Source organism: Arachis stenosperma, chromosome 2 (assembly GCF_014773155.1).
Source record: "Arachis stenosperma cultivar V10309 chromosome 2, arast.V10309.gnm1.PFL2, whole genome shotgun sequence".
Taxonomy (NCBI): Eukaryota; Viridiplantae; Streptophyta; class Magnoliopsida; order Fabales; family Fabaceae; genus Arachis; species Arachis stenosperma.
The window spans coordinates 36,523,731-36,536,481 of record NC_080378.1 but is presented as its reverse complement, the minus strand read 5'-3'; the positions used below and the strand labels follow the sequence as shown (position 1 = coordinate 36,536,481).

The 12,751-nt window shown below is 36.5% G+C and overlaps 1 non-coding gene across 1 annotated transcript; it reads left to right on the top strand.

Moving 5' to 3' along the window:
• Window positions 1–1,018: 1,018 nt before the first annotated feature.
• Window positions 1,019–1,126, top strand: LOC130965044 (small nucleolar RNA R71). The gene has a single exon (XR_009081102.1). It is a non-coding gene; the product is annotated as a small nucleolar RNA R71 (small nucleolar RNA).
• The last annotated feature ends 11,625 nt before the right edge of the window (window positions 1,127–12,751 follow it).

The window sequence follows — 12,751 nt, the reverse complement described above, 5'->3', positions numbered from 1 at the left end:
ACTTGTCATTTAGCTTCATGATTGCTCCAAGGTATTTAGCAAATTGCTCTTCAGTGACATACTCATCCTCTTCAGAGGAAGAATACTCATCAGAGCTCATGAATGGCAAAAGTAAGTCCAATGGAATCTCTATGGTCTCAGTGTAAGCCTCAGATTCCCATGGTTCCTCATTAGGGAACTCATTGGAGGCCAGTGAACGTTCATTGAGGTCTTCCTCAGTGGCGTTCACTGCCTCTTCCTCCTCTCCACGTTCGGCCATGTTGATGGCCTTGCACTCTCCTTTTGGATTTTCTTCTGTATTGCTTGGAAGAGTACTAGGAGGGAGTTCAGTAATCTTCTTGCTCAGCTGTCCCACTTGTGCCTCCAAGTTTCTAATGGAGGACCTTGTTTCATTCATGAAACTTTGAGTGGTTTTGATCAGATCAGAGACCATGGTTGCTAAGTCAGAGTGGTTCTGCTTAGAATTCTCTGTCTGTTGCTGAGAAGATGATGGGAAAGGCTTGCCATTGCTAAACTTGTTTCTTCCACCATTATTGTTGTTGAAACCTTGTTGAGGTCTCTGTTGATCCTTCCATGAGAAATTTGGGTGGTTTCTCCATGAAGAATTATAGGTGTTTCCATAGGGTTCTCCTAGGTAATTCACCTCTTCCATTGAAGGCTTCTCAGGATCATAAGCTTCTTCTTCAGATGAAGCATCCTTAGTACTGTTTGGTGCATTTTGCATTCCAGACAGACTTTGAGAAATCAAATTGACTTGCTGAGTCAATATTTTGTTCTGAGCCAATATGGCATTCAGAGTATCAATCTCAAGAACTCCTTTCTTCTGACTTGTCCCATTGTTCACAGGATTCCTTTCAGAAGTGTACATGAATTGGTTATTTGCAACCATTTCAATGAGCTCTTGAGCTTCTGTAGACGTCTTCTTCAGATGAAGAGATCCTCCAGCAGAGCTATCCAAAGACATCTTGGACAGTTCAGAGAGACCATCATAGAAAATACCTATGATGCTCCATTCAGAAAGCATGTCAGAAGGACATTTTCTGATCAATTGTTTGTATCTTTCCCAAGCTTCATAGAGGGATTCACCTTCCTTCTGTCTGAAGGTTTGGACTTCCACTCTAAGTTTACTCAATTTTTGAGGTGGAAAGAACTTTGCCAAGAAGGCATTAACTAGCTTTTCCCAAGAGTTCAGGCTTTCTTTAGGTTGTGAGTCCAACCATGTCCTAGCTCTGTCTCTTACAGCAAAAGGGAATAGCATAAGTCTGTAGACCTCAGGGTCAACCCCATTAGTCTTGACAGTGTCACAGATTTGCAAGAATTCAGCTAAAAACTGATGAGGATCTTCCAATGGAAGTCCATGGAACTTACAATTCTGTTGCATTAGAGAAACTAATTGAGGCTTAAGCTCAAAGTTGTTTGCTCCAATGGCAGGGATAGAGATGCTTCTCCCATAGAAGTCGGGAGTAGGTGCGGTAAAGTCACCCAGCACCTTCCTTGCATTGTTGGCATTGTTGTTGTTTTCGGCTACCATGGATTCTTCTTCTTTGAAGATTTCTGTTAGGTCCTCTACAGAGATTTGTGCCTTAGCTTCTCTTAGCTTTCGCTTCAAGGTCCTTTCAGGTTCAGGGTCAGCTTCAACAAGAATGCCTTTGTCTTTGCTCCTGCTCATATGAAAGAGAAGAGAACAAGAAAATGTGGAATCCTCTATGTCACAGTATAGAGATTCCTTGAGGTGTCAGAGGAATAGAAAAATAGAAGAAAGAGGTAGAAGAATTCGAACTTAGTGAGATAGAGTTCGAATTGTGCATTGAGGAGGAGTGGTACTCCATAAATAGAAGGATGTGAGAAGAGGGGAAGAGATTTTTTCGAAAATTAAGTAAAAGATTTTAAAAACATTTTGAAAAAGATTTTGAAGAAGATATGATTGAAATTTTTTTTTGAAAAAGATGTGATTAAAAAGATATGATTGAAAAGTTATGGTTTTAAAAAGATGTGATTGAGAAGATATGATTTGAAAGCAATTTTAAAAAGATTTGATTTTAAAAAATAATGACTTGCCTAACAAGAAAAGATATGATTCAAACATTAAACCTCTCTCAACAGAAAAGGTAACATATTTGAAATGTTGAATCAAATCATTAATTGATAGCAAGTATTTTTGAAAAAGGAAAGAAATTGATTTTGAAAAAGATTTGATTGAAAAGATATGATTTGAAAAAGATTTGATTTTGAAAAACTTTGAAAACTTGAAAAAAAATTGCATTAAAACAGAATCTTCCCTCTTGTGCCATCCTGGCGTTAAACGCCCAGAATGGTGCACATTCTGGCGTTTAACGCCCAATGCTCTACCTTTTTGGGCGTTAAACGCCCAACCAGGCACCCTGGCTGGCGTTTAAACGCCAGTCTGTCCTTCTTCACTGGGCGTTTTGAACGCCCAGCTTTTTTTTGTGTAATTCCTCTGCTGCATGTTCTGAATCTTCAGTTCCCTGTACTATTGACTTGAAAATAGAACCAAGATCAAATAAACAATGCATGCAAGACACCAAACTTAAAATAAGACACTAGACTTGACAAGAAACATAAAATATTTTTGGTTTTTTTTTATGATTTTGTAATTTTTTTGGATTTTTCGAAAATTAAGTGGAAGAAGAAAATAAAGGTATCAAAATTCTTAATGAGAATTCCAGGAATCATGCAATGTTAGTCTAAAGCTTCAGTCTAAAGGAATTAGACATGAATAGCCAAGCTTCAGCAGGACATTGCATTCAAGAGCTAAATTGATGATAATCAATCAGCTTTGGTGATGATAAGAACATCACCTTGAAACACTAGAATTCATTCTTAAGAACTCTGAAAAATACCTAATCTAAGCAACAAGATGAACCGTCAGTTGTCCATACTGGAAACAATCCCCGGCAACGGCGCCAAAAACTTGGTGCACGAAATTGTGATCACTACTTTTCACAACTCAAATAATCCCTAGTAATGGCCCCAAAGACTTGGTGCTCAATACCATGGCATAAACACAACTTCGCACAACTAACCAGCAAGTGCACTGGGTCGTCCAAGTAATAAACCTTACGCGAGTAATGGTCGATCCCACAGAGATTGTTGGTATGAAGCAAGCTATGGTCACCTTGTAAATCTCAGTCAGGCAGACTCAAATGGTTATGGGTGATATATGAATAAAACATAAAGATAAAGATAGAGATACTTATGTATTCCATTGGTGAGAATTTCAGATAAGCGAATGGAGATGCTTTGTCCCTTCCGTCTCTCTGCTTTCCTACTGTCTTCATCCAATCCTTCTTACTCCTTTCCATGGCAAGCTTATGCAAGGGTTTCACCGTTGTCAGTGGCTACCTCCCATCCTCTCAGTGGAAATGTTCAACGCACCCTGTCACGGCACGGCTATCCAGCTGTCGGTTCTCGATCATGTCGGAATAGAATCCAGTGATTCTTTTACGTCTGTCACTAACGCCCCACAATCGCGAGTTTGAAGCACGTCACAGTCATTCAATCATTGAATCCTACTCAGAATACCACAGACAAGGTTTAGACCTTTCGGATTCTCTTGAATGCCGCCATCAGTTCTAGCCTATACCACGAAGACTCTGATCTCACGGAATGGCTGGCTCGGTTGTCAGGCGAGCGCTCGGTTGTCAGGCGATCAACCATGCATCGTGTATCAGGAATCCAAGAGATATTCACCCAATCTAAGGTAGAACGGAGGTGGTTGTCAGTCACACGTTCATAGGTGAGAATGATGATGAGTGTCACGGATCATCATATTCATCAAGTTGAAGAACAAGTGATATCTTGGAACAAGAACAAGCGGAATTGAATAGAAGAACAATAGTAATTGCATTAATACTCGAGGTACAGCAGAGCTCCATACCTTAATCTATGGTGTGTAGAAACTCCACCGTTGAAAATACATAAGAACAAGGTCTAGGCATGGCCGTGAGGCCAGCCCCATGATCTAAGATAGCATAAGACTAAAGATAGCTACCAAGATTCCAAGACATCAAATACAATAGCAAAAGGTCCTATTTATAGGGAACTAGTAGCTTAAGAATTACAAAGATGAGTAAATGACATAAAAATCCACTTCCGGGCCCACTTGGTGTGTGCTTGGGCTGAGCATTGAAGCATTTTCGTGTAGAGACTCTTCTTGGAGTTAAACACCAGCTTTTGTGCCAGTTTGGGCGTTTAACTCCCATTTTGGTGCCAGTTCCGGCGTTTAACGCTGGGAATTCTGAAGGTGACTTTGAACGCCAGTTTGGGCCATCAAATCTTGGGCAAAGTATGGACTATTATATATTGCTGGAAAGCCCAGGATGTCTACTTTCTAACGCCGTTAAGAGCGCGCCAATTGGGCTTCTGTAGCTCCAGAAAATCCACTTTGAGTGCAGGAAGGTCAGAATCCAACAGCATCTGCAGTCCTTTTCAGTCTCTGAATCAGATTTTTGCTCAGGTCCCTCAATTTCAGCCAGAAAATACCTGAAATCACAGAAAAACACACAAACTCATAGTAAAGTCCAGAAAAGTGAAATTTTAACTAAAAACTAATAAAAATATACTAAAAACTCAACTAAATATACTAAAAACATACTAAAAACAATGCCAAAAAGCGTACAAATTATCCGCTCATCAGTATGGTTGAGGGGTATATTGAGGGTGAGGTTCATAGACATGTGGTGGTTGTTGATAGTCACAAGGATGTTCACCATAGCTATTGGATTGATATGCATTAGGGGTTGGATTATACCAATGAGAAACCGGAGGAGGTTATTGCCAAGATGGTTGATCAATCCCTTGAGGCTCCTCCCATCTTTGATTCCTCCACCCTTGATGCACATCCTCATTGAAGCTTTCATTACCTACAACATAATTGTAACCACACTCATAGCCAAAGTGATGAGAATTCATAATAGCAAAAGAAAATAGAACAAAATACAAACTAATAGGAAACAAGAGAAACAAAATTCTATAACTAGCAAATGAAGCAACAATCAAACTATTCACAATATGAACATATTCACAATAGCCAATAACATAACACCATTGCAATTCTCCGGCAACGCTACCAAAATTTGATAGAGGATTTTATGTCGGTGAAGAATTTTCACAAAAATATCTCGTTGCAAGTATAGTTCTAAACCAATAATGAATCCTCAAATCAAATTTAATATGGTTTTCACAAGTACAAACCCAATAAAATAACCGAGAGTATTAATCCCGGATCGTTCTCCCTAAGAATTGCAATGAAGTGCTTTATTATTGGCTAGGAAAGAATGTTTTGGGGCTTTTATAATAATGAACAAGAAATGTAAATAGCAAAAGAAGTAAGCTAATAACTAAGAAAGCTCTTGGCAAGGAATGAGAACTAGAAGTCCTATCCCCGTTATCATCATCAATTGTGACAAAAATTATCCATTGTTCTACTTAGTTAGCCTCTAACTATGAAGGAAAGTCAAGTGGATACAATCAACTTGAGTCCACAAGTCCTAGTCAAATCATAGTGAAAGACTACCTTTAGTGGCATTCAAGTAAACTAGCAACTTCTAATTATCAATCAACAAAAGAGTTTGATAACTCAAGAGTCTCTAATTATTCAACTCAAGCCAATAGGAGAAAAATCTACTCTAAAATCCAACCAATCATTTTATCAAACACTTGGAAGGCATCAAAGAAAAGCATAATAAAATGACAAGAAATATAAAATCTAACACTACCAAATGCAAGGAAATAACAATAACAAAGCAATTGAACAATAAAGAAACATAAAACATGAAAATGCATTAAAGGAAATTAAAATCAACAAAGTGCTCATAGACATGAAAGTAGCAAAATAAAAGAAATTAACAAGAAGAGCTAAAAGAGAAAAGATGTAGCAACAAAGAATTGAAAGGAAAAGTAAATGGAAACAACAATTAAAACTAGATCTAAGAAAATCTACCTTAATTCTAACCTAAATTCTAGAGAGAAGAGAGAGCTTCTCTCTCTAGAATTCTAGCCTAAAACATGATGAAAAACTAAAACTAACACCACTTGGTTCATCCCCTTCAATCCCTAATTCAATAGCATCAGAAATGGGTTGGATTGGGCCCAAAATGCTTCAGAAATCGTCCCCAGCGTATTGCCTTTAAGTTGGTCACATGCTGCTTCCCACGCGTACACGTGGGTCACGCGTACGCGTCGTTGGCAATTTTCCTTCCACGCGTAAGTGATGAGCGGATAATTTATACGCTTTTTGGCATTGTTTTTAGGTAATTTTTAGTAAGTTCAAGCTACTTTTAGGGATGTTTTCATTAGTTTTTATGTTAAATTCACATTTCTGGACTTTACTATAAGTTTGTGTGTTTTTCTATGATTTCAGGTAATTTCTGGCTGAAATTGAGGGACTTGAGCAAAACTCTGAAAAAAGCTGACAAAAGGACTGCTGATGCTGTTGGAATCTGACCTCCCTGCACTCGAAATGGATTTTCTGGAGCTAAAGAACTCCAAATGGCACGCTCTCAATGGCGTTGGAAAGTAGACATTTAGAGCTTTCCAGAAATATATAATAGTCCATACTTTATTCGGAAATTGACGATGTAACTTGGCGTTGAACGCCAAGTACATGCTGCTGTCTAGAGTTAAACGCTAGAAACACGTCATGATCCGGAGTTGAACGCCCAAAACACGTTATAACTTGGAGTTCAACTCCAAGAGAAGCCTCAGCTCGTGGATAGATCAAGCTCAGCCCAAGCATACACCAAGTGGGCCCCGGAAGTGGATTTATGCATCAATTACTTACTCATGTAAAGCCTAGTAGCTAGTCTAGTATATATAGGACATTTAACTATTGTATTAGACATCTTTTGACAGTTTAATCTTTTGACTGTTTAGTCTTTGATCATTCGGTCTTTTGATCATTCAGGGGGCTGGCCATTCGGCCATGCCTGAACCTTTCACTTATGTATTTTCAACGGTGGAGTTTCTGCACACCATAGATTAAGGGTGTGGAGCTCTGCTGTACCTCAAGTTTCAATGCAATTATTATTACTTTCTATTCAATTCTCTTTTATTCTTATTCCAAGATATACGTTGCACAACACTTTGATGAATGTGATGATCCGTGACACTCATCATCATTCTCAACTATGAACGCGCGTGATTGACAACCACTTTCGTTCTACTCTAGGCCGGGCGCATATCTCTTAGATTCCCCAATAGAATCTTCGTTGTATAAGCTAGATAGATGGCGGCATTCATGGGGATCCGGAAAGTCTAACCTTGTCTGTGGTATTCCGAGTAGGATTCCGGTATTGAATGACTGTGACGAGCTTCAAACTCCTGAAGGCTGGGCGTTAGTGACAGACGCAAAAGGATCAATGGATTCTATTCCAACCTGATTGAGAACCGACAGATGATTAGCTGTGCTGTGACAGAGCATTTGGACCATTTTCACTGAGAGGATGGGATGTAGCTCTCAACAAGGGTGATGCCTCCAGACGATTAGCCGCGCAGTGACAGCACATAGGACCATTTTTTCGAGAGGATTAAAAGTAGCCATTGATGATGGTGATGCCCTACATACAGCTTGCCATGGAAAGGAGTAAGAAGGATTGGATGAATGAAATAAAAAAGTAGAGATACGAGAGGAGCACAGAATCTCCATACGCCTATCTGAAATTCCCACTATTGATTTACATAAGTATTTCTATCCCTTTTTATTTTCTATTTATTATTAATTATTCGAAACCCATAACCATTTAATCTGCCTAACTGAGATTTACAAGGTGACCATAGCTTGCTTCATACCAACAATCTCTGTGGGATCGACCCTTACTCACGTAAGGTATTACTTGGATGACCCAGTACACTTGCTGGTTAAGTTGAACGGAGTTGTGTCCACACATAGCCAAGAGCCATAATAATGATTCCATACAATAACAAAGAGTACTACATTGATGTGATCACAATTTCGTCCACCAAGTTTTTGGCGCCGTTGCCGGGGATTGTTCGAGTATGGACAACTGACGGTTCATCTTGTTGCTCAGATTAGGTAATTTTCTTTTCAAAAACTTTTTCAAAATTTTTCTTTTCTTTTTCGTTTTTCCAAAAATATTTTTGAAAAAAAATTAATAAAAATCCATAAAAATCAAAAATATTTTGTGTTCTTGTTTGAGTCTTGAGTCAATTTTTAAGTTTGGTGTCAATTGCATGCTTTTAAAATTTTTTCTTGCATTTTTCGAAAATTCATGCATTCATGGTGTTCTTCATGATCTTCAAGTTGTTCTTGGTAAGTCTTCTTGTTTGATCTTGATGTTTTCTTGTTTTGTGTTGTTTGTTGTTCTTCATATGCATTTTTCGTTTGTTAGAGTCCATGCATTAAAGATTTCTAAGTTTGGTGTCTTGCATGTTTTCTTTGCATCAAAAATTTTTCAAAATTATGTTCTTGATGTTCATCATGATCTTCAATGTGTTCTTGGTGTTCATCTTGATATTTATAGTGTTCTTGCATGCATCTTGTGTTTTGATCCAAAATTTTTATGTTTTGGGTCATGTTTGTGTTTTTCTCTCTCATTAAAAATTCAAAAATCAAAAAATATCTTTTCCTTATTTCCCTCCAAATATTCGAAATTTTGGGTTGACTTGGTCAAAAATTTTTAAAATTGGTTGTTTCTTACAAGTCAAGTCAAAATTTCAATTTTAAAAAAAATCTTATCTTTTCAAAATCTTTTTCAAAAATCATATCTTTTCCATTTTTTTCTTATTTTCGAAAATTTTAAAAATTATTTTTCAAAATCTTTTTCTTATCTTTTATACCATATTTTCGAAAATAGGCTAACAATTAATGTGATTGGTTCAAAAATTTGAAGTTTGTTACTTTCTTGTTAAGAAAGGTTCAATCTTTAAATTCTAGAATCTTATCTTGTAGTTTCTTGTTAGTTAAGTCATTTTAAAAATTAAATCCTTTTCAAAATATCTTTTTCTTAAAAATCTTTTTATCTTTTATCTTATCTTTTTCAAAAATTTTATCTTTTTCAAAATTTGATTTCAAAATATCTTATCTAAACTTCTTATCTTCCTATCTTTTTAAAATTTGATTTTAAAATCTTTTTCAACTAACTAATTAAATTTTTGTTTGTTTCTTATCTTTTTCAAAACCACCTAACTACTCTTTCCTCTCTAATTTTCGAAAATATCTCACTCCTTTTTCAAAAACTCTTTTTAATTAACTAATTGTTTCATGTTTTAATTTTAATTACATTTTATCTCTAATTTTCGAAAATACTAATCCCTTTTTCAAAATTATTTTCGAAATTTCCCCTCTCTTTTCTTGTTCTATTTAATTATTTAATTACTAACACTTCTCTTCACCTCTCTTCATCTAAAAATCTGAACCCATTCTTCTTCACTCTTCTCCCCTTTCTTCTTCTACTAACATAAAAGAATCTCTATACTGTGACATAGAGGATTCCTCTTCTTTTCTTGTTTTCTTCTCTTTCATATGAGCAGGAACAGGGAAAAAGGCACTCTTGTTGAAATTGATCCTGAACCTGAAAGGACTCTGAAAAGGAAATTAAGAGAAACTAAATTACAACAATCCAGAAACAACCTTTTAGAAATTTTCGAACAAGAGAAGGAGATGGCAGCTGAAAACAATAATAATGCAAGGAGAATGCTTGGTGACTTCACAAAGCCAACGTCCAAATTTGATGGAAGAAGCATCTCCATTCCTGCCATTGGAGCCAATAATTTTGAGCTTAAGCCTCAACTAGTTGCTTTAATGCAACAAAACTGCAAGTTTTATGGACTTCCATCTGAAGATCCTTATCAGTTTTTAACTGAGTTCTTGCAGATTTGTGAGACTATAAAGACGAATGGAGTTGATCCTGAAGTCTACAGACTCATACTTTTCCCTTTTGCTGTAAGAGACAAAGCTAGAATATGGTTGGATTCACAACCTAAGGATAGCCTGGACTCCTGGGATAAGCTGGTCATAGCTTTCTTCGATAAATTCTTTCTGATGAGCGGATAATTTATACGCTTTTTGGCATTGTTTTTAGGTAGTTTTTAGTAAGTTTAAGCTACTTTTAGGGATGTTTTCATTAGTTTTTATGTTAAATTCACATTTCTGGACTTTACTATGAGTTTGTGTGTTTTTCTGTGATTTCAGGTAAATTCTGACTGAAATTGAGGGACTTGAGCAAAACTCTGAAAAAGGCTGACAAAAGGACTGCTGATGCTGTTGGAATCTGACCTCCCTGCACTCGAAATGAATTTTCTGGTGCTAAAGAACTCCAAATAGCGCGCTCTCAACGGCGTTGGAAAGTAGACATCCAGAGCTTTCCAGCAATATATAATAGTTCATACTTTATTCGGACATTGACGACGTAACTTGGCGTTGAACGCCAAGTACATGCTGCTGTCTGGAGTTAAACGCCAGAAAAACGTCATGATCCGGAGTTGAACGCCCAAAACACGTCATAACTCGGAGTTCAACTCCAAGAGAAGCCTCAGCTCGTGGATTGATCAAGCTCAGCCCAAGCATACACCAAGTGGGCCCCGGAAGTGGATTTATGCATCAATTACTTACTCATGTAAACCCTAGGAGCTAGTTTATTATAAATAGAACATTTAACTATTGTATTAGATGTCTTTTTGACCACAGGGGATCCTGGATTGTATTTTGAATCCTGTGATCACGTTTTGGGGGCTGGCCATTCGGCCATGCCTGAACCTTTTACTTATGTATTTTCAACGGTGGAGTTTCTGCACACCATAGATTAAGGGTGTGGAGCTCTGCTGTACCTCAAGTTTCAATACAATTACTATTACTTTTTATCCAATTCTCTTTTATTCTTATTCCAAGATATACGTTGCACAACACTTTGATGAATGTGATGATCCGTGACACTCATCATCATTCTCACTTATGAACGCGCGTGATTGACAACCACTTCCGTTCTACCTTAGGCCGGGCGCATATCTCTTAGATTCCCCAACAGAATCTTCGTGGTATAAGCTAGATAGATGGCGGCATTCATGAGGATCCAGAAAGTCTAACCTTGTCTGTGGTATTCCGAGTAGGATTCCGGTATTGAATGACTGTGACGAGCTTCAAACTCCTAAAGGCTGGGCATTAGTGACAGACGCAAAAGAATCAATGGATTCTATTCCAACCTGATTCAGAACCGACAGATGATTAGCCGTGCTGTGACAGAGCATTTGGACCATTTTCACTGAGAGGATGGGATGTAGCAATCAACCAAGGGTGATGCCTCCAGACGATTAGCCGTGCAGTGACAGCGCATAGGACCATTTTCCCGAGAGGATTAAAAGTAGCCATTGATGATAGTGATGCCCTACATACAGCTTGCCATGGAAAGGAGTAAGAAGGATTGAACGAAGAGTGAGTAGTGAAGTAGAGTTTCAAGAGGAACACAGCATCTCCATACACCTATCTGAAATTCCCACTATTGATTTACATAAGTATTTCTATCCCTTTTATTTTCTATTTTATTAATAATTTTTGAAACCATAAATCAATTTAATCTGCCTAACTGAGATTTACAAGGTGACCATAGCTTGCTTCATACCAACAATCTCTGTGGGATCGACCCTTACTCACGTAAGGTATTACTTGGATGACCCAGTACACTTGCTGGTTAAGTTGAACGGAGTTGTGTCCACACATAGCCAATAACCATTAAATAAATCTCATGCAAATACAAAGAGGATCACAATTTCGTCCACCAAGTTTTTGGCGCCGTTGCCGGGGATTGTTCGAGTATGGACAACTGACGGTTCATCTTGTTGCTCAGATTAGGTAATTTTCTTTTCAAAAAAAAAATCTTTTTCAAAAATTTTTCTTTTATTTTTCGTTTTTCCTAACATTATTTCCGAAAAAAAAAATTTAATAAAAATACAAAAAAATTTGAAAATCATAAAAACTAAAAATATTTTGTGTTTCTTGTTTGAGTCTTGAGTCAAATTTTAAGTTTGGTGTCAATTGCATGCTTTTAAAATTTTTTCTTGCATTTTTCGAAAATCCCATGCATTCATAGTGTTCTTCATGATCTTCAAGTTGTTCTTGATAAGTCCCCTTGTTTGATCTTGATGTTTTCTTGTTTTGTGTTGTTTGTTGTTTTTCATATGCATTTTTCATTTATTAAAATCCATGCATTAAAGATTTCTAAGTTTGGTGTCTTACATGTTTTCTTTGCATCAAAAATTTTTCAAAATTATGTTCTTGATGTTCATCATTATCTTCAAAGTGTTCTTGGTGTTCATCTTGACATTCATAGCATTCTTGCATGCATTCATTGTTTTGATCTAAAAATTTCATGCATTGAGTATTTTTTGTTGTTTTTCTCTCTCATAATTAAAAATTCAAAAATTAAAAAAATATCTTTTCCTTATTTCCCTCCAATTTTCGAAATTTTGGGTTGACTTGGTCAAAAAATTTTTAAAATTAGTTGTTTCTTACAAGTCAAAGTCAAAATTTCAATTTTAAAAATCTTATCTTTTCAAAATCTTTTTCAAAAATCATATCTTTTTCATTTTTTTTCCGAAAATTTCAAAAATATTTTTCAAATTATTTTCAAAATCTTTTTCTTATCTTTATATCAAATTTTCAAAAATATGCTAACAATTAATGTGATTGGTTCAAAAATTTGAAGTTTGTTACTTTCTTGATAAGAAAGATTCAATCTTTAAATTCTAGAATCTTATCTTGTAGTTTCTTGTTAGTTAA